The 21,746-nt window shown below is 44.7% G+C and overlaps 1 protein-coding gene across 1 annotated transcript in view; it reads right to left on the reverse strand.

Moving 5' to 3' along the window:
• LOC142473280 (uncharacterized) overlaps nucleotides 1–16,632 on the reverse strand; it is a 32,972-nt gene extending 16,340 nt beyond the window's left edge. Inside the window, exon 1 of the mRNA XM_075580485.1 lies at nucleotides 16,335–16,632. The gene's annotated coding sequence lies outside the window, so the exon portion shown is untranslated. The remainder of the gene's footprint in view (nucleotides 1–16,334) is intronic.
• Between the last annotated feature and the right edge of the window lie 5,114 nt (nucleotides 16,633–21,746).

Consider the following 21,746-nt stretch of genomic DNA (forward strand, 5'->3'; position numbering starts at 1 on the left):
GATCAATAAGAATATAGGATAAAGTTTCAGTTGTCTAAATTTATCATAGGTTGAACTTGATGGACGTACGTCTTTTTTCAACCTCATCTACTATGTAACTATACCAACAGCAGTTCCCTATGCCCTCCGTCTAGGCTAGATCTGGGATAGCTCTCCTCTATACCCGACTATTACATATACATATATATATATATATATATATATATATATATACATATATACAGTGGTCGACAAATCACAAAAAAATCTACTCACCACCTAGTACCACACATGTGCTGCTTGGGCCAAAAGGAGCTCGCCACAATGTCAAATCCACTCGCCCGGGGTGTGCAAATGTATAGGTTTGTCGAACATACATATACATATATATATATATATATATATATATATAGGCAATTAGTACTTCCTCTTTCTGCTATATAGCTTTTCTGCTATAACAGACCTTTTCTGTTTGTTCCTCTTACCGGAGACATCTCTTCAATCAAAATACGATCTGGGACTTCTTCACATCGGCTGTTTGAGGAGCATTGCGCCGTGGGTCAAGAGTTGCTGACGGAGTAGGATTTGGAGGGTGAATACAGCAAAGGTAACAAACACATTGGTTGTATGTTATTTAATTATGTATTTTTTTAGGATGCCCATTAACTGCCAATGTGCTTATCTATGCCCCTTTATGGGTATAGATAATCAGTGACAAGCAATGCTTATTTAGGCAAATGGTTGTTTGGATTTCATTGTAATGTATTGTATTTTGTGTGTTTTTATTTAGGTTGCCCATTCATTGTCAGTGTGGCAATCTATGCCCATATTCTGGGCATGGCTTATCACAGTCACTGGCTTTACTGTCAAATGCTTGTTTTATTTAAAAACAGAGAGATGGCTCCATCCCCAAAAGTCAGTACGCCCAGGAGAAAGAGACGTGGAAAAAAAGAGTTGCAGACGGAGCAGGATTAAATGTATTTTTATATTTAAAAATATACACACATGAAAAAGTCCTGGTCAGCAACTGTAAAAGTAATTTCATAACTGTAAAACCATTCATAACTGCCACTAATGTGGCAGTTACCGTCCTATAACCCCAATAAACTTAGACATTAAAATATACAGCAAGATCCTAGCCAATAGGTTAAACCCAATATTACGAAAGGCTTAACATAGATCAGGTGGGCTTTGTCTCAGGCTGACAGGCTTCGGACAATACAAAATAAAATAGTAAATATCATAGCACATATCCACTCCATTAAAACAAAGGTAATCCTACTGGGCCCCCGACGCAGTGAAGGCGGTCGACAGAATTAAGTGGACATTCCTGGACAAGACCATACAGTCCTTTGGTTTCTCTGGACCATTTTTAGAAGGGGTCAGAGCCCTCTATCACTCCCCTAGAGCCCTCGTTAAAATACCAAGTAATAAACTAGAGAAAATAAATATTAAGAATGGCACAAGGCAGGGCTGCCCCCTATCTCCCTTGCCCTATCAATTGAGCCTCTGGCCTCAAAGATCAGAAAGCACCCAGTTATTCAAGGAATAAACATAGGCGACAATAATTACAATATATCGCTGTTCGCAGATGATGTAACCCTAACCTTAGTCAACCCACTGATCTCTCTACTAAATCTGCTGAAGTCACCAGAGAAATTTGGTGGGCTATCAGGATACAAAATCAACAAAGTACAAATCAGAAGCCTTGAACCTGTCCCTCCCACACCCCGAGATCCAAATTCTACAAAAAAAAATCAAGTTTAAATGGCGACCAACTCATATTAAATATCTAGGGGTCAACATCTCTGGAAACTACAAATTGCTCTATCAAAACAACTACTCCATTATTTCCCCCACTACCACATTATTTGGCAACATTAAAAAGGACCTATTGAAGTGGAGCAAGTACTTGGGAATCTGGTTGACCAATACAAAAGACACCATATATGAGACAAACTACCCAGCACTAATAAAAACACTGAAAAAATACTTAGAAGAATGGTCCAGGTACCATATATCCTGGATAGGTAGAGTAAATGATATTAAAATGAACTTATTACCAAGAATCTTGTACTTATTCCACACAATGTGTGGTCAACAGGGAATGTTCATACATATGTGGTGGACGTGTCCAAAGGTTACAAAGCTATGGAGGGCCACACGACATGGCACAGGCAATTCTTGGGTTTGTCTTCCCCCTAGACCCCTGGAAAGTATTGCGATGTAGACCAATAGAAAAACGTGGAAAAAAACGAAGATAAGATATATACAGCCGCCAGATGTGAAATAGCCAAGGCCTGGAAACAGGAACAACAACCAGCTATAGATGCAGTAAAAGTGAGGCTATCGAGGGTCTGTCTCATGGAAAAACTGACGGGGATAGAAAACGACACAGTACAGAAATACTTAGAAGTCTGGGAACCATGGAGAACTTATATAGTATATAGATATATTACTAGGGGAACTCTCAAAATCTGAAAAACACCAAATTAAAGTGCTGTAAAAACATAAAAGCTAAGGAAGGAGGGGGGGGGTGGGGGGAAGGGGAGAGAGGGAAAAAAAACCCACATAAGTTCTGAGGAAACCTTGCTGTGGTGTGATTCGTATCAGTATAAAAGGAAGAGGTGCGCCTGGAGGGTATTCAGTATTCAATAGTGTACTATTCAGTATTCAAATAGCACATGTGTCAATATGGAAAATTATTTCTAAAGCAATGACATTCTCTTTTCGTCTTTTCCCCTCTCCCAGTCTTTTTAAGTTAAATTATTGTAGAAGTTATTTTATACGCTGTCCCAACAGTGATGTCATTATTGTCTCCGCACCAAAGGTGCGAAATATGTGATATAAATATATGTAACTCAAAAGTAACACCCTACCCCTTTTTATGTTCTGTACCCCACTCCCCATTGTTCTTAACAAAAATGCAAATAAAGAACGAGTTTACAAAAAAAAAAACCTATTGAAGTGGAGCAAGCATCAGATATCATGGATCGGTAGGATAATCTCCATAAAAATGAATATCCTCCCCACACTGCTATATTATTTCCAGACCCTTCCAATTTATGTACCAAGCGGTGAACTAAGAGCCCTACAGAACCAAATCTTTAAATTCATCTGGCAAGGGAAGAGATCAAGGGTGGCTAGGTCCGTGCTGATGGCCTCTAGATCGAGGGGCGGCATGGTGGTCCAGATATACTTCGGTACTTCCATGCAGCACAACTACGCCAAATAGTCGTCAGGAACGCTGTTCTGCTGGGTAGCAATCAAATCGAGATACTCCCAGATTACCCCCCCCCCTTTGATAACCCAAATTTACCACCAGGGATGAGCTCAAGCCATTTCGACCAGCTTAAGAATAAAATCATTAAAAGGATAGGAGACTTACTTCACAAGGAGAAACCCCCAAGTCTCCAAGACCTTAGAAGCAAATATAACGCCCCAGACCTCCTCTATTCCAATTCCAACACATTAGGCATTTCCTCCTGTCCATCTCTAGGAACTCAAAATTTCCGGAGCTGACCAACTTCAAGCACTTATGCAAAAAGGAAAAATACCAAAAAGGACTAATAAGGATGATTTACTCAGGTCTAGAATCGGCTGGGTCCGCTACAGACCATAGTTATATGACAAAATGGGCCAGAGATATGGGGATGGAAATTGACAGAGAAGACTGGGAAGATATCTGGGATAATGTGGCAAAAACCTCCATCTGTACAGCCACAAAAGAAAACATATATAAAATAATATACCAATGGTATCTCGCACCAAAGAGGCTAAAACAGATCTTCCCAGAATCCTCTGACCAATGCTGGAGGGCATGCGGCCAGGTAGGCGACATGGCCCACATATGGTGGTTCTGCCCAGCAATACAAAAATACTGGAAGATACCCATTAGATTATAAACGAGACCACAGGCTTAGAAATCCCCCTGTGCCCCCTGGTATACCTGCTGGCCAAACCAGTAGAGGAAATAAGCCACCCTATTAAGCGCCCGATATCGCATATTCTGACAGCAACCGCTTGGAAAAACCCATTGCCCCCATTCACTTCAATGGTAACAAATAAAATTAACGAGGTGATGTTGATGAGAGGCTCACGGCCTTCCTTAAACACTCCACCGAAAAAATCCACAGAATATGGGATTCTTGGCTAGAAGCCTAACAGAAGACAATATAGGCCAGATAAGTAGGAGTTCGAGTAGCTCGAGACCTAGGGTTGGGCCTGGAAGGAAGGGAGATAGACAGCAGAAATGAGAGTGACAGAGGCTCGCTGCCCAGGGAGCCAAACAGGACAAGATGATGGGTACCCTACCCCCCTCCAGTACAGTTCAGCACAACAGTATGGTCTTACCTGTGATTTAAAAAAAAATCTCCTTTATTAAAGAAACATATACAGTGGGATGGTGTGCAAAACAGTCAAGTCAGGCCTGCACCACTACAGTCCTCGCGGGCAGCAAACAGGCCCGGTTTTCAGGACAACCTTGAAAAACGGGCCTGTTTGCGGCCCTCCGGCACTGGAATTGTGCAGGTCCTGTGTGTGTGTACAGCAAGTTAAAACATTTCTGTATAAATACAAGTTAAAACACACAACAATATATCCTTTATTTAAGTACAGCAGGTCAAAACATGTACAGTACAGTTCAGCACAACAGTATGGTCTGTACTTACCTGTGATTAAATTTTTTTATTTATTCATAAAATATACAAAACGGAACATCTCCTTTACACAAGAACAGCAATTCAAAACATTTGCAGTAGGATGGTGTGCAGAACAGTCAGGCCTGCACCACTACAGTCCTCGAGGGCAGCAAACAGGCCCGGTTTTCAGGACAACCTTGAAAACCGGGCCTGTTTGCGGCCCTCCGGGACTAGAACAAAACAGTTACCAAACATTTTCAACAGTTGAACACTCATTTAAATGCGTACTCCACCAGATTGTCCTTCCATGGCCGATGCCTTGCATGGCGCAAAACGCCATTAATGCAGTCTCGAACGCCTTTCATTACAGGATCTGTAATTCAATAAAAGCGCCGCAATTCCTTCAGAATGGCCTTTCTTAAATTGTCAGGAAGCGCCTTTTTTTACGCGATTTCCTTCGTAGTTCACTCTTAAGGCCAAGTCGCAGTACAAAGTGTAGGGCACATGGTGCTTAAAAATGTACAAGGCATACTTGTGGGGTGCACCAGCACTCATCACCCTATACTTCTCCCTGAGTGCCGGTGGCAGATCGCGCAGGGTGATGTTGGGCACTGTATCGATGCGAGCGAATGAAGGTCTTCTGGGAGCGGGTGTGCGTGAGGCGACGGGCGATGGTAGGTTGTCTGGGAGGAAGCTTTCCGCCTGTCTTGGTCGCCGTGTTGTCTCCTGGCGTGGTCTTGACGGGGTTGTCATGTCCTCCTGAACGGCATACATGTACACTACATCTTCTGGTTGAGGGGGTGCGCTTGGTGATGGAAAGGTGTCGATGCTCCCATTCATCACATCCATGCCATGTGAAAAAGGAAACTTATCTAATAGTGGCGCTCTATATAAAAAAACTAGCTATACATATAATCGTAGTGATAATAATAATCAAAAGGTGATACTTATGCAAACACATAAAACAGGTGCTGCTATGACCCGGTGAGGATTGCTCTGTCAGTCCTTGTGTTGAGAAGTAGGGATGAATCTCCGGGAAGCGCAGGGATATGTGAAAACAAAAATGTATATAGATAGTGCAATATTGCTGTGACAAATTGAATAAATTGGCTGATCTAATGCAGATCTAATGCAGATGTACTCACAAGTGTGAGAAGGTTAAAGGCACGTAAAGGTATCTTTCCCAGAGTATGGATGTCACACTGTATTCAGGAAATCAATCTCAGCCCCATATAGAATCCAAGAGACCTTAGAAAAGAAGACTGGACATAGCGCAGACTGTATACCAAGAATTTATAAAAGGTAAGTGAAAGGTATTACACTCACATGATTTCAAAAGTTTAAAAGCATTTCGATCACACGCAGTGGATCTCAGCAGCCGGATGGATGGTGTATCTGGTTCCCCTCCTTCCGTGGCGTGCGTGTCACTGATGAAATCGATGAGATGAAACGCGTAGAGTGACGTCTGTACTACTGGCCGGAACCCCTGGAAACCGATGACATCACTTCCTGTGCAGTTGGAACGCAAACCAGTGACACGCACGCCACAGAAGGAGGGGAACCAGATACACCATCCATCCGGCTGCTGAGATCCACTGCGTGTGATCGAAATGCTTTTAAACTTTTGAAATCATGTGAGTGTAATACCTTTCACTTACCTTTAATAAATTCTTGGTATACAGTCTGCGCTATGTCCAGTCTTCTTTTCTAAGGTCTCTTGGATTCTATATGGGGCTGAGATTGATTTCCTGAATACAGTGTGACATCACATCCATGCCACCCTCCGGCTCTGGGGAAACAGGGGCATGAACACCGAGCAAATGATGTATACCCGCTATGTCAGCCTCTATCTTCTCCATCCGTCGATCCATATGTAGCATCTGTTGCTCCATATTTAGCATGGTCTCCAGAAGCAGATCTATCTTTGTCAGCATAACGGAGTCCACGGGGATATCCACACTTATCCCATTCAGCATCCGGTCTAACGAGTTGCTTCTTGTGCATGGCGTGTGGACATCTGGGTGGATGGGTGCAACGGAGGATGAAATGGGGGTTCCATGGAGAGAAGCGGCAGCGTCGAAGAAGGGTAGACAAAGTGACCTCTCGATTTCCGATCGAGAAGCAGAGTCATCTAAGCGCAAAGGAGAAAGTGACCCGTGGATTTCAGAGGCACCAGCGTCGTCGGATAGAACCGGAGAAGATGGCCTGTGGGTTTCCGGGAGGGCGGCGGCAGCGTTGAGGACGAGGAGTGGAGAAAACGGGCTGAAGATTTCTGGGACAGCGGCGGAGTCGTCGTCGAAGCGTATGGAAGGAAGTGGTCTACGGGTTCGATGGGTTGGCTCCCATTTGTTTTGCGTTGAGAGTACATCACTGTATTTCTTCTTGACATAATAAGGCTGACGTCTACGAAAACCCTTAGCCTTTGGGGTCAGCAGAAGGTCTTCTTTATTGGCCTTAGCCTGTCGCTTTGGCCTTGGCGTGGAAACGGCAACCGCCTTTCGCTTTTTCTGCATGACAGGCACGGCAGAGGCGAGTGGGTTCCTGCGTCCATAGAATCGGGGTTGATCCATGGAAGCAGATGGCACAATGCAGTATCTGGACAAGGGCAAGTTCAGATAAAGATCGAGTGGTGGGCTATGCAAAGTGTGTAACCTTTTATGCATGGTGGCGAGGTACAGGTGTTGAAAGTGGGTGTACTCTAATGTGAGTCATTACCGTATAAATACACCATCCATTTTGTTGATTCACTGCACATTGAATACAGACTAAACATCGAATATACATTCTTGTGTTTGTATTTCTTTCTACTCGCAGCAATGCCTGTTAAAAAGATTTCAAAGGATCTCAGCATGCGAATTAAGGAGATGTACACGAGCGGACACCGAATTGCCGCTATCCAACGCTGGTTAGCTACTTCTGGCCTCGTTGTGCCAGCAACAACCGTGAGCCATCATGCACACGGAAAAAATAGAGAACGCAAAAGGGCACCAAGGGTAACTAACGTGTAAGTATATTTATACAACTTAAATTTACATTTTTTTTATATAAAATATTGTACTGTAGATCTACAGTACTGTATCTAATATTTTTGTTATTTCTGTAGATTTATATCACAACAGTATATATATTTTGTATATTTATATTTCTATTACAACAGTATATATATTTTGTATATTTATATTTCTATTACAACAGTATATATATATTTTGTATATTTATATTTATATTACAACAGTATATATATATTTTGTATATTTATATTTCTATTACAACAGTATATATATATTTTGTATATTTATATTACAACAGTATATATATATTTTGTATATTTTGTATATTTATATTACAACAGTATATATATTTTGTATATTTATATTACAACAGTATATATATTTTGTATATTTATATTACAACAGTATATATATTTTGTATATTTATATTACAACAGTATATATATTTTGTATATTTATATTACAACAGTATATATATTTTGTATATTTATATTACAACAGTATATATCATTTGTATACAGGCAGTCCTCCTTTTACAACGCTTCGCTTTACAACGAATGGCTTATCCAACGCTATGCAATGCATACCTATATTCATTTTTACAACGCCAAAATGGCTTATCCAACGCTCTTACGACACTTTGCAACGTTGTGTATGTGTGTATATATATATATATACACATTCACATAAACAACGTTGCAAAGCGTCGTAAGAGCGTATATATATAATATTATACTATATAATATTATATTATACTATATAATATATTATTTATTATGTTATATTATATATATATATAATACAGTATATACACTATATAATTTATGTGTGTGCTGCATATCTTATTGCCTGCATAAAATATTTGGTGTATTTTAGTGTTAAAAACGCCTTCAGGAACGGATCCTTTCATTTAAACAGTGTTCCTATGGGAAAACATGTTTCGCTTTACAACGCCATTTTGAGTAACGCATTGTGTCGGATAACCGAGGACTGCCTGTATTTATATTACAACAGTATATATATTTTGTATATTTATATTACAACAGTATATATATTTTTTATATTGCTGCATATTGATACTGTAGCACTGTGCTGTAATGCTGTGCTTGTGGCCTACTGCACTGTAACTTACCGGATTGTTTTTCTTTACATTGTAGGGAGACAACGCTTCTCGTGGACAAAATAAGCGAGGAGAATGATGAGAGGAGTGCATTAAGGGTCAAATATACTCTGCAGGAAAATCACAATCTCACTGTATCCGAGACCAGCATAAAGAAGATGAGACGCAGCATTGGATGGAAATATGGACGTGTGAGGTTGGTACTGGACAGTACAGGAGGCAAAAGTGTTGTTTAGGAAACTGTACTGTACCGCTAAAATGATTTATTCCTTGTCTTTACAGAGCGTACCCCATGATAAAGGACATAAACAAAATAAAAAGTGTGGTCCAGGCCCAGGCATGGATCGACAGTGGGGAAACTTTCCAGGATTGCATCTTCACTGACGAGTCTACTGTGAAGCTGGAGAGATTTGCAACCTTTGCGTTCCACAAAAAAGGTCGCATATCTATGAAGCCGCGGCCAAAACACCCCGTGAAGCTGCATGTGTGGGGTGCCATCTCTAGGCGTGGACCAGGATGCATTGTCATCTTTGAAGGTAAAATATATGAAATATAATGTAGCCTTATGCACTGTACTTTACTAGTGTTGCCTTACTGTATGCACTGTACTGTACTATTGTGCAGTTTTTTGAGCACTTTTCTTTTCTTGTTATAGGAATCATGAATAAAGCTTTCTTCCAAGACAAAATTGTGCCTGAGATAGTGGAATACATCACACGCGAGTTCCCGGATGGCCACCGTTTCTACCAGGACAACGATCCAAAGCACACCGTGTCAACAGCACATATCCTTGAGCGTGGTATTAACTTGGTGAAGACGCGAGCGGAGCAAGTGCGGTAACCGTGTCTCATTTTTTCCCCCGCAGTTTTTACTATGTGCTGTATCTCTTAAACTAATTGTCCTATTTTTCCAATGACAGATCGCCAGACTTCAATCCGATCGAAATGGTCTGGCATCAGCTGAAGGACCATATCCGGAAAGTGGTGAAACCCTCCAAAAAGGACGAGTTGGCGAAAGGCATGAGTTTTTGGAACGATGTACTCACCGTGGAACGCTGCAATAAATATATAGACCATATTGCGACTGTGTTGCCCATTGTGATCGCGCGTAATGGGCAAGCATCAGGAAAGTAGTACTGTACTGTAGCATTGTAAGTACAGTACGATACAGGTAAGTATGGCACAGTACATACAGTACATATACAGGCATACCCCGGTTTAAGGACACTCACTTTAAGTACACTCGCGAGTAAGTACATCTCGCTCAATAGGCAAACGGCAGCTCACGCATGCGCCTGTCAGTACGTCCGGAACAGCAACACCGGCTCCCTACCTGTACCGAAACTGTGCGCAAGCGGGGAGACTATTGAGCCTGTTACACATGCGTTATTTACATCAGTTATGCACGTATATGACGATTGCAGTACAGTACATGCATCGATAAGTGGGCAAAAGGTAGTGCTTCACTTTAAGTACATTTTCGCTTTACATACATGCTCCGGTCCCATTGCGTACGTTAATGCAGGGTATGCCTGTATACAGTAGTTCCAGTATAGACTAGTTTAACAGTACTAACTGCATACACAATGCCATAATGCCACAATACAGTATGCACCTACAGTAGAGTACAGTAACTGCTCAATTTTTTTCTTTCCAGAGAGAGCAGCACCAGCCATCTGGTTACATACTATAGTATTTAACAGTAGTCAGAGTATACAGTAGTTCCAGTATAGACTAGTTTGTCAGTACTAAATGCCTACTAACTGCTCAATTGTTTTCTTTCCAGAGAAAGCAGCACCAGCCATCTACAGTAGTACTACACATCACACAATGCCATAATACAGTACGCACATAACTGCACAAATTTTTTGTTTTCTTGTCGTTTCAGGAAAAAAGGGTGGCCTGGGGGGAGGTGGGGTGTTATGTCCAGTCTAAGCTGTTTGTACAGTCAAATGTACAGTATATAAACAGCAGTAATGATGTACACAAAACCTCTCCTCTCTCAATGAACTACTGTACACAGAATGAGGATTAAAACCAGAGACAGAACATAAAACACAGACAAAGCTCAAACTAAAAGACTATTTTACTTAATAGATATTTATACATATATATTTAGGCACTGTACCGTGTATGAGTTTCACTGGATGTGCTAAAACTGAGCTTTGTCTGTGTTTTATGTTCTGTCTCTGGTTTTAAATATATATTGCCATGCTCAGTAGCACTCCTCTGTGACACTCATACACTGGCGACACACTTTATTCGAGCTCGGCTAGTCCCACGAATTCGGGTATACTCGGGTGTATTGAGGTTTGTGACTGTTTTCTGCCCGAGTGCATTGCGTTATTTTCCAGGCAGGGATTGAAGCATTTTATTCCCGCTGGCTGCAATACTGCACAGTATATATATATATATATATATATATATATATATATATATATATATATACTGCATTACAATTCATGAATTTATGCCATCTGGTAGACACGCGAAGCATTGCAGCCTATTAAATCCTAATCATTATCATTTAACAGATCAGCAGCCCGTCAGCCAGGCATGAACCATGGCTGGGAAGGCAAACGCAACGGGGCTTGTCAGAGGTGAGGAGCGGCGCATTCCAGGTATCTGCCAGGTCCATACTGGGTATTTGCTCGAATAAAGTGTGTCGCAGCAGTATGCTTATATATATGTTGTGGTTATTTTGGGGGTTCAATAGGAGCTTGTTAGGTTTCCAGTATGTTTCACAGAATGAGGAACAAGATAAAGACGGAAAAAATGATTACTATATATATATTATACATTATATATTATTAAATAATATTATTATAAATGTGCATTATTCATGTTTATCCATGGTTTTCAAATGTTTTCTAAATGTTTATCCAATTTCAATCTGCCAGAAGAACTTAATAAAGACTGCATTATGTATTATTCATGATTATTTTTATATTCATGATTATTTTTATATTTGTATTTTTTGGTTCCTGATAAAATAAAATAAATATTTACATTCCTGCTAATCATAATCATTGACAACACCCCCTCTCCCCCCACACCCACAGTACACCAATGAATAAGAATGAATGACAAAACAACATGAATCAGTTAATGTTTTTTTTAACTCTCAATTCTCACAATGCTGTGCAAATCAGATTTACATTTCAAATTCGAGAAGGGATTTTCCAAAGCGTTACCGTAAACAAAGCCTCAAAGGTTTGGGGGGGTTGGGTGAGTCATGCGTTAGCTCCCATCTCAAAGAGGATTACATGCAGGCGAAGTGAGGTGATTGACGCTCGGCTAGGGACGGATTAAAAACACAATGACTAGCTTCAGAAAATTAATGACTCTGGGGGGGAGAGGGGGGAGTTGGGTGAGTCATGAGCAGTAAACAGCTAGCTCCCATCTCAAAGAGGATTACATTCAGAAAATTAATGACTCTGTGAAGGTTTTTGTCGATAAAAGTTTGTGTGTGCGTGGGGGAGGGATGAAGGATTAGTTGTGCAGCAGTTCAAAGAAATTACATAGAGTACAGTAATTTCAAAAGGCAGTTCATCATAATAATTTGATCCCTACACCCCCAAATACAGTACATAAAAAGCACACAAATCAACCATGTGCAGTCAAAAGCTACAGCACAGATTGAATATCGTAATATCAAGATTGTTTTGCAGGCTTGTGGATAAAATAACAGTTAAAAAATGATAATTAAATTTATTTTTTGGGGGGGCACTCAAGCAAGCAGTAGTGGGTGAGCAGTAATCAACTAGTTCCCATCCGAAAGAGGATTACACACAGGCGCATAGAGAGGTGATGCTCTGTGCAAATCAAATTCGAGAAGGGATTTTCCAAAGCGTTACCGTAAACAAAGCCCAAGGGGTTGGGCGAGTCATGCGCAGCAAGCAGCTAGCTCCCATCTCAAAGAGGATTACACGCAGGCGCAGTGAGGCTTTGTAGCTCGGCTATGGACGGATTAAGAACACAATGTCAAGATTCAGAAGATGAATGACTCCGTGGAATTTCAAATCCTTGAGCTAGCCTTGTGTGTGTTCGTGGGGGAGGGGGCTACAGGGTACAGCTGCATGAAGTTCAAAGATAATGACATACTGTACTATAATTTCAAATCAACCATATGCAGTCAAACGCACAGGGTCGCAGACAAAAGCTACAGCACAGATTGAATATCGTAATACAGTATCAAGATGGTTTTTGCAGGCTTGTAAAGAAAATAAAAAAATTAGAATAAAAAAAAAATTTTTTTTTTGGTCACTCACTCAAGCAAGCAAGCAAGCAAGCAAGCAAGCAGTGGTGAGCGAAGTAACAGGCGCATGCGTAGTAATCACCTGCTGTCAAGCAGGAATGTGATTGAAACAAGACACACGTTCAAAGGAATGGTGTGGGAGAGATGTACTGCATTGTAGAGAAGATAAGAAGTTGAAATACCCTGCAGTGCAGTTAATTATCCTGAGCGAGGGGAGAGCGCTGTATATGCCGAAATGTGACACTGTTACAGTACTGTACACGCCTATGCGTTTCAACAACTTCAAATGAGACATACTGTACAGTACAACACTGCAAATGCATGTATACTTTAAATATGCAAATTTACAATTACAGCGCGCGCTCACACAGACTGTGTACTGACGTAGGTTGAACCGCGAAGGTATTAGACTTCCAAAACAACAGCTCGCAAACGCCCCCCTGAGTTTTTACACGGCATTGCAGTATTGCAGAGAGCGAGAATAAAATGCTAATATCACGAGCGCTAAAATAACGCAATTCACTCCGGGCGGAAAAAAATAAAAATAAAACGCACCTGACCGGGATTATCTGAGAGACGCGGATCTAGCCGACTTAGACTCAGGTCAGCCAGTACTGTACGGAGTATCAGACCGGATTCACAGCTCGCAAACGATGAGACACAGCCCTACGCGTTTCAAGGATATTGCCTTCGTCAGGGGTGCTGTCTCAGTGAAGAGCTGCCACGTCTGTAAGTGATTTTTAACCATTTATTTTGCTGAATACATGAAACAGTCTTCACCATGGGCTTTGCGCTCTTATCTTTTTGCATCGCGCACATTTTTGAAAGTGTGTTTGTTGGTTTTATTTGGACATTATTTTTTAGATTGGACTATTTATATATTTTTTTATATATTTTTTACCTGCTGGCAGCTTGGTTTCTATATCTGCAGTGCTCATTCCTTTTTTTACATATCTACCCCCACATGAAGGCAGATATATAAATAATATGGTAAAGTATTTCTTATATAAGACAAACACACAATTCAAGATTAACACACTTACTGGGGATATGGCTAACGAATAAATCCGTTTCCGGAACGAAATTCCTTCAGATCACCTTTTTAGAGCACTTTCGACTGACCGGTAGTTACTCACAAAAAGTCCTGGACATCTGTTACTTCGCCGCTGTTGGTGTGGCGCTTGGAATTTGGTTAGAAACTTGGAAAACTGACAAATCTGAGCTGTGTCAGAGTTTTTAAAACCTCTGGTATTCATTCCCAGAAACCCTGCAGCCAATCAAAAAACCTTAGCAATTTCCCCAGACAATCAGACAGGGTTTCCCATCCCTGAGTCTTTTCAAGGGGCAGGCGACATATTCCTGTCTGCTCTTTCTCCCCCCCAACCCCCCCGGTGCGAGGCTCCACAGAGTCTGGGTCTTGGGCAAAGGGTGAGGTTGCCTTGTGTCAGGCCAGGATATGGGTGCTCCAGAATAATGGCAGGGCCCCATCTGGCCTAACACCTAGGCATCTCTGAGCCTTTTCAAGTATGGCCCTTGGACAGACACAGCGGCGCCAAGCCTGGTAGCCATCTGTGCCTTCCGGAATCCATGACTTAGAAAGCCCTCAGCTCATATACAGGTCAGCAATATCTATACGTATTAAACTATTCCCGTTTAATAAAAGATGAGGTGGCCTGGCTTCTGCGTGCTAAAAGTTGAGTTTTTATTCTGGTGTCAGGAATGGAGTGAGTGTAAATATTCCCTACATTCACTAGCCTCATTCTTGGCACACATTAGAAAAATACTTTAACCTTTTAAAACACTGCAAATCTGCTCAGCTTCATAACCTTAGCGTGAGCACCTTCCTGAACCCCTACTCTAGGCTCAGGATACCTGGGCTTGGATGTGGGTTCCTCTGCTTTACTGGGGTGCCCCTTTCTATACTAAGGACTCCGTGGATACCTGCAGATATATTTTAACCCCTTCACCTTGTCTGGAAGATGCTGCAGCAGGAACTCTGGCTGTGTCGTAAGAGCGTTTTCAGGGTACGAGGTTGGCGGTGTAATGCGCTTAGCTGTATCCGAGGACATCACTCAATGTCCGGATACAACTCTTGGGGTATCCCACAAGTCGGAACCCCGATACACTGACACATTCAGCAAAGACTTTCTCCGCCAAACCCACCCTGAAACTTACAGCCTAGAAACCTCCCGATCCCAGCATCACAGCAAAGGCAAAAATCACATAATTCTTTAATGTCGCCAAAATTAGTATACAGTTGCAGTAATACATTTTAGACATCTGGATCCCAGAGCTGACACTAAGACCCTAACACACGGGTCAGGGTTAACCAAGTGGGCTTGACCATTATAAGCCTTGTTAACCACTTAACTCTCACATACATATAAACATTTCATTTACGTGCACACCTTTATAGAAAATCACATGTACTGTACATATTAGTGGGTGTATGTTTGCCTATTTATAGATGTTTGTTTATGTATGTACGTACATGAGCCAGTTTACATGCATGTACGGTATATAGCTGTGTATGTACACTGCTTGTTGTATGTGTGTATTAATAAGTGCAGGTGTGTACACTGCTTGGTGTGTGTGTGTGTGTATATTAATAAGTGCAGGTGTGTACACTGCTTTCTGTGACTTTTGTATATTAGCAACATTTAGAAAATGAGGGGTTAACCCCTTGTATGCTACAGACATGAGACTACCACATGCTTGGGTTTCTATATGGCGGCGCATACACAGAGACCCAGACACAGCACTCACCTCCATGCCTGGGGTCACCCTGCTCTCCCTCAGCTGTAATTCTGCACTGCAGATTTGGGGAGGGAAGAGGGCTCTGTGTCTCACTTCTACATCTCCAGCTCTGCACAGACACATTATTTAAAACTAGGACATGAGAGAATGCAGCAGATATTTGGGACATCAGAACATACTGTCAGACCAGGACTGTCCCCGGGCAAACGTGTCAGCCTCACACAGAGAAGCTATAGCCCATAACACACACACAATGCTGGCCCCTGTGGTAATGAAGGAGTTAAACTCCAACCAATACTCCCTCAATCTAATTACTTTCTAACTCTATTTAATAACTTTCCCAATCTTATCCTCACTGATTCCTAATGTTAATTCCCAATGTAAAATAACCCCCATTATCTCCCAGTCCCTGTGATACAGGAGGAGTAACCCCCCCAGTGCCAGAGGCCCCCCTCACTATCAGAGGCTCAGCCTCTCAGGCTCCTGTGTGTAAGGAAGCTCAGAACAGCACTGGGATAATGTGCACAGGTCACACAAGGGAGGGGAAGGGAGGAGGAGGAAAGCACTTACCCAATAACACAGGCTGAAGATCTCTGTGCAGCAGGGGGTGGGCAATGTGAGGGGGGCACAGGAAAAGGGACTTAGAGGCTGCAGAGCCTATTCCTCAGTGTGTCCCCCCCTCAGTGCCTGAGATGTGCACTTTATCCCCCCCTCACTGTGTGTGTACTTCCTATGGAGGGTGGGGGGAGCCCCTGTGATCTCTCAGTCCTTCCCTGTGGGAGTGACCTGGATTCCCCCCTCAGGATGTGGGACAGTCTGTGCTCAGGATCAGTGTTTCCTGCCGGAATCAAACCTCACACACCAGGACATCCGGCTGCAGCAGAGGGACCATAGAGAGGGAAGAAGGGAGGCCAGAGCGCCTTTAACCAGCTCCTCCTGAGCTCATATGGAACAGTGACCCCTGGTGGGCTCCCAAGCAAGGTGCAGTGAGCGCCCCCTGGTGAGAGCCCCCTGGTGAGAGCTGCACGTGGTGCTGGCTGTGGGCTGGTGAGAAACATAGTGACAATCTCACCCCCATCTCCCACCGTATATAGTGCGGTCTGGTGATATAGTCTGTGCTGTGTGTGTAGTGACGTCTGGTGATATACTCTGTGCTGTGTGTGTAGTGCAGGGTCGCTAACAGAAATCATGGGGCCCAGGACAAATGAAAGCAGCAGGGTCCCCCCTCCCCCCCCCCCCCCCCCCCCCCATAGCGCACGTATCACGGAATTTTTTTTAGCGCAACTTTTACGTAACTGTTTTCTTGTTATTGTTAATATGGAAAAAACATTACAATGCAATCTGTTTATTTTAATATTTACAACAAAAGACAAAGATACCCAATGTGACAAAGGGTGTGGCAGGGAAGGGTAACGCCTTTTCTCCTTCCGTGACTATTATGGATAACGCACTTTCCTCCTAATGTTTCTTGTTTGGATGATTCCGGTTGTGCTCTGCCACTTCTCTCCTCTGTCTGCATCCATCTCCAAGGACGGAGGCGCACCCAGAGGTCTGGTGGGATCAGCATGGACGCTGCAGCGGATTCGGGAGTATTCCTGCTTGCTACATGGTCATATTATTCTACTAAGGGATTAGGGTACTGTTTATTGGGGTGATCTTCAGCCTTTGGGTTCCTGGACAATTTGAGTGCCACCAATGGTGGTTTACCAACTAGGATACCACACCCAGTACTCCCCTACAACCAAGATTACATCCCAGACCTCATATAGGATTCATCCCCTTTATACCATTACTATCATAAGCTGTATACGGTTCTTAGCACCACATATTATACTTCTGGGGGGAATTCAGTATGGGCCGGGGGGGGGGGAATTGGATGATCCCCTTTGTTAGGGCCTGTGTGGGAGGATTTGACAGAGAGAGACAGACAGACAGAGTGGGGGTGAGAGGGTGGGCGTGGACTGACACTTGGTTGGGTGCGGGGGGCAAACGGAGTGGGGGGGCAAACGGAGCGCGGGGCAAACGGAGCGGGGGGCAAACGGAGCGGGGGGCAAGGGGGGAGGCGGGGAAATGGAGCTGGGGGAGAGGGGGGCATATGGAGCTGGGGGAGGGGGGGTCAAGGGGGGAGGCAGGGGGAGGGGGGCAAACGGAGCAGGGGGGTAAAAACAAAGCAGGTGGGGCAAATGGAGCAAGGGGGCAAATGGAGCAAGGGGGCAACCGGAGTGGTGGTGGGAAAGGGGGGGCAAACGGAGCAGGGGGGGCGGCAAATGGAGCGGGGGGGCAAATGGAGCAGGGGGAGGGGGGGCAAACTTAGCGGGTGGGGCAAACGGAGCGTGTGGGGCAAACGGAGCAAGGGGGCAAACGGAGCGGGTGGGGCAAACGGAGTGGGGTGGGAAAGGGGGGGCAAACGGAGCGTGTGGGGCAAACGGAGCAAGGGGGCAAACGGAGCGGGTGGGGCAATCGGAGCAAGGGGGCAAACGGAGTGGGGTGGGAAAGGGGGGGCAAACGGAGCGGGGGTGGGCAAACAGAGTGGGGGTGGGCAAGGGGGGGCAAACGGAGCGGGTGAGGGCAAACGGGAGCAAGGGGGCAAATGGAGCGGGGGGACGGGGGGCAAACGGAGCGGGTGGGGCAAACAGCAAGGGGGCAAACGGAGCGTGGGGGAGGGGGGGGGCAAACGTAGCGTGGGGAGGGGGGGCAAACGGAGCGGGTTGGGCAAACGGAGCAAGGGGGGCAAACGGAGCGGGGGAATCAAGGGGGGATAAATGGAGCAGGGGTCGAGCAATGGGGGGCAAATGGAGCAGGGGAGTCAAGGGGGGGCAAACAGAGCGGGGGTGGGCAAGGGGGGCAAACGGAGCAGGGGGGGCAAACGGGAGCAACAGGGGCAAACGGGGGCAAACGGAGCAAGGGGGCAAACGGGGTCAAACAGAGCAAGGGGGGGCAAACAGAGCAAGACATGTGAATGTGCTCACAAGTTATCTTTTATTTGCTATATGCAGTACGGTGGAGGTTTCTTGTTGCCTTCTTCACCCACCATAACTTAAAAATGTGATGGTAACCCTACAGTCTTGAAAAATGCAAAGCCAGTGTAGCCCCCTGTAAACAGCACAGGATATACCTATCTTCCTTCTGCTGTGGTAAGTCCTGTTAAGATCAGGCACCAGTAATCATCATGGGTTTTCCCCCTTCATAGCCTTATCCTGAGTGGTAGACGCAGGCCTGGACTCTGCTGCAGGCGTGAGCAAGAGGGGAGGTTGTGCTGACATCACGAGGGGCGGGGCTAGCTCTATATTTAGCAGCCAACTTCGGTGAGTAGTTAGAGAGTTAATAGTGATGCCGAGAGTATGCATTGCAGTTAATATGCCATGAGTCAAGGAATCCTGCGGATCGGTCCGAGGATTCGGAGGAGACTACGATCTCCCCTGCGCAGAGTGCAAGAGAGAGAAGAGCGGAAAGATTCAGCGTCCTTTAGTAGAGCTGATAGAATTATAGACTTGGTGGACCAATGCCCTCACCCCACTGCCAGGGGTGATGGGGAAAATCCAAGACCCACCTCGAGTCTAACCTCGGGGGTGGGCCACGGGGTATTGAAGCCCTAGCTCAGGCCATCCTGCCGGAGGAGCGACTGGGAGGGAAGGAGAGGAGGAATTATCTGGGTGAAAGGCGAGCGGTGTAATAACCCGTCCTGGCTATTGTTGTTGCGGCTGTTGAAAGCCACTATCGTTGGGATATTGCTGCTCTGTCAATAAAAGAGACTATTCATTATCATCAAAGACTGTGTGTGACTTGGAAAGTACTACCCTGGGACCCAAGGGGATCTTCTATACCGGTCCTGTCCCATATTCCTGGGAGTATAGAAGATGGAGGCGCTGCACCACTAAGAGATCATGGAGACTACCACCCCAGAAGCCTGGTACTGGCTCCCCCACAACATCACGGGAAGCTCAGGCCCTCCTGTTCCTCACAGGTATGCACCACACCGCATGTAATCCGCCCTCATGCACCCTAGACACCACCGTAGAGTCTGGGGGAAGGGGGGGAAGCAGGGTTACACCAGCATTACATTTACAAAAAAAAATTGTGTTTTAAATTGTTTCAACTTGTTATAGTTATAGAGTAGTTATAATGTAGTAGAGTTACAGTATATACTGTACAGAAGTGTGTCCCAAACTTTTTCAGTTCAAAGCTCCCCAAGGCGATCAGGATTTTTCCGCGGGGCCCAAACTAAAAACAAAGGTGTATATACATACCTAACAGTTGCAGTGCGCAGTTGGTGTCTCTCTCAGACACTAACACACTCTCAATCTCTCACCTCTCTCTCTCCCTCAGACCTCACTCTCTCTCTCAGACCTCACTCTCTCTCTCTCAGACCTCACTCTCTCTCAGACCTCACTCTCTCAGACCTCACTCTCTCTCAGACCTCACTCTCTCTCTCTCAGACCTCACTCTCTCTCCCTCAGACCTCTCTCTCTCTCTCAGACCTCTCTCTCTCTCTCTCTCAGACCTCTCTCTCTCTCTCTCAGACCTCTCTCTCTCCCTCTCAGACCTCTCTCTCTCAGACCTCTCTCTCTTTCTCTCTCTCAGACCTCACTCTCTCAGACCTCACTCTCTCTCTCAGACCTCTCTCTCTCGGACCTCTCTCTCTCTCAGACCTCTCTCTCTCTCTCTCTCTCTCTCAGACCTCTCTCTCTCTCAGACCTCTCTCTCTCACTCTCTCAGACCTCTCTCTCTCTCAGACCTCTCTCTCTGATCTCTCTCTCTCTCTCTCAGACCTCTCTCTCAGACCTCACTCTCTCTCAGACCTCACTCTCTCTCAGACCTCACTCTCTCTCAGACCTCACTCTCTCTCAGACCTCACTCTCTCTCTCAGACCTCACTCTCTCTCTCAGACCTCACTCTCTCTCAGACCTCACTCTCTCTCTCAGACCTAACTCTCTCTCAGACCTCACTCTCTCTCTCAGACCTCACTCTCTCTCTCAGACCTCACTCTCTCTCAGACCTCACTCTCTCTTTCTCTCAGACCTCTCTCTCTCTCTCTCTCTCAGACCTCTCTCTCTCTCTCTCTCTCAGACCTCTCTCTCTCTCTCTCAGACCTCTCTCTCTCTCTCTCTCTCTCTCTCTCTCTCTCTCTCTGACCTCTCTCTCTCTTTCAGACCTCTCTCTCTCTCAGACCTCTCTCTCTCTCTGACCTCTCTCTCTCTCTCAGACCTCTCTCTCTCTCAGACCTCTCTCTCTCTCTCTCAGACCTCTCTCTCTCTCAGACCTCTCTCTCTCTCTCTGACCTCACTCTCTCTCTCAGACCTCACTCTCTCAGACCTCACTCTCTCTCTCAGACCTCACTCTCTCAGACCTCACTCTCTCTCTCAGGCCTCACTCTTTCTCTCAGACCTCTCTCTCTCTCTCAGACCTCTCTCTCTCTCTCTCAGACCTCTCTCTCTCTCTCTCAGACCTCTCTCTCAGACCTCTCTCTCTCAGACCTCTCTCTCTCTCTCTCTCTCTGACCTCTCTCTCTCAGACCTCTCTCTCTCTCAGACCTCTATCTCTCTCAGACCTCTATCTCTCTCTCTCTCTCAGACCTCTCTCTCTCTCTCAGACCTCTCTCTATCAGACCTCTCTCTCTCAGACCTCTCTCTCTCAGACCTCTCTCTCTCTCAGACCTCTCTCTCTCTCTCTCAGACCTCTCTCTCTCTCTCTCTCTCTGACCTCACTCTCTCTCAGACCTCACTCTCTCAGACCTCACTCTCTCTCTCAGACCTCACTCTCTCTCTCAGACCTCACTCTCTCTCTCAGGCCTCACTCTCTCTCTCAGACCTCACTCTCTCTCAGACCTCACTCTCTCTCTCAGACCTCACTCTCTCTCTCAGACCTCACTCTCTCTCTCTCTCTCTCTCATACCTCACTCTCAGACCTCTCTCTCAGACCTCACTCTCTCATACCTCACTCTCAGACCTCTCTCTCTCTCTGACCTCTCTCTCTCTCTCAGAC

The sequence above is a fragment of the Ascaphus truei genome, assembly GCF_040206685.1.
Source record: "Ascaphus truei isolate aAscTru1 chromosome 2 unlocalized genomic scaffold, aAscTru1.hap1 SUPER_2_unloc_4, whole genome shotgun sequence".
NCBI lineage: Eukaryota > Metazoa > Chordata > Amphibia > Anura > Ascaphidae > Ascaphus > Ascaphus truei.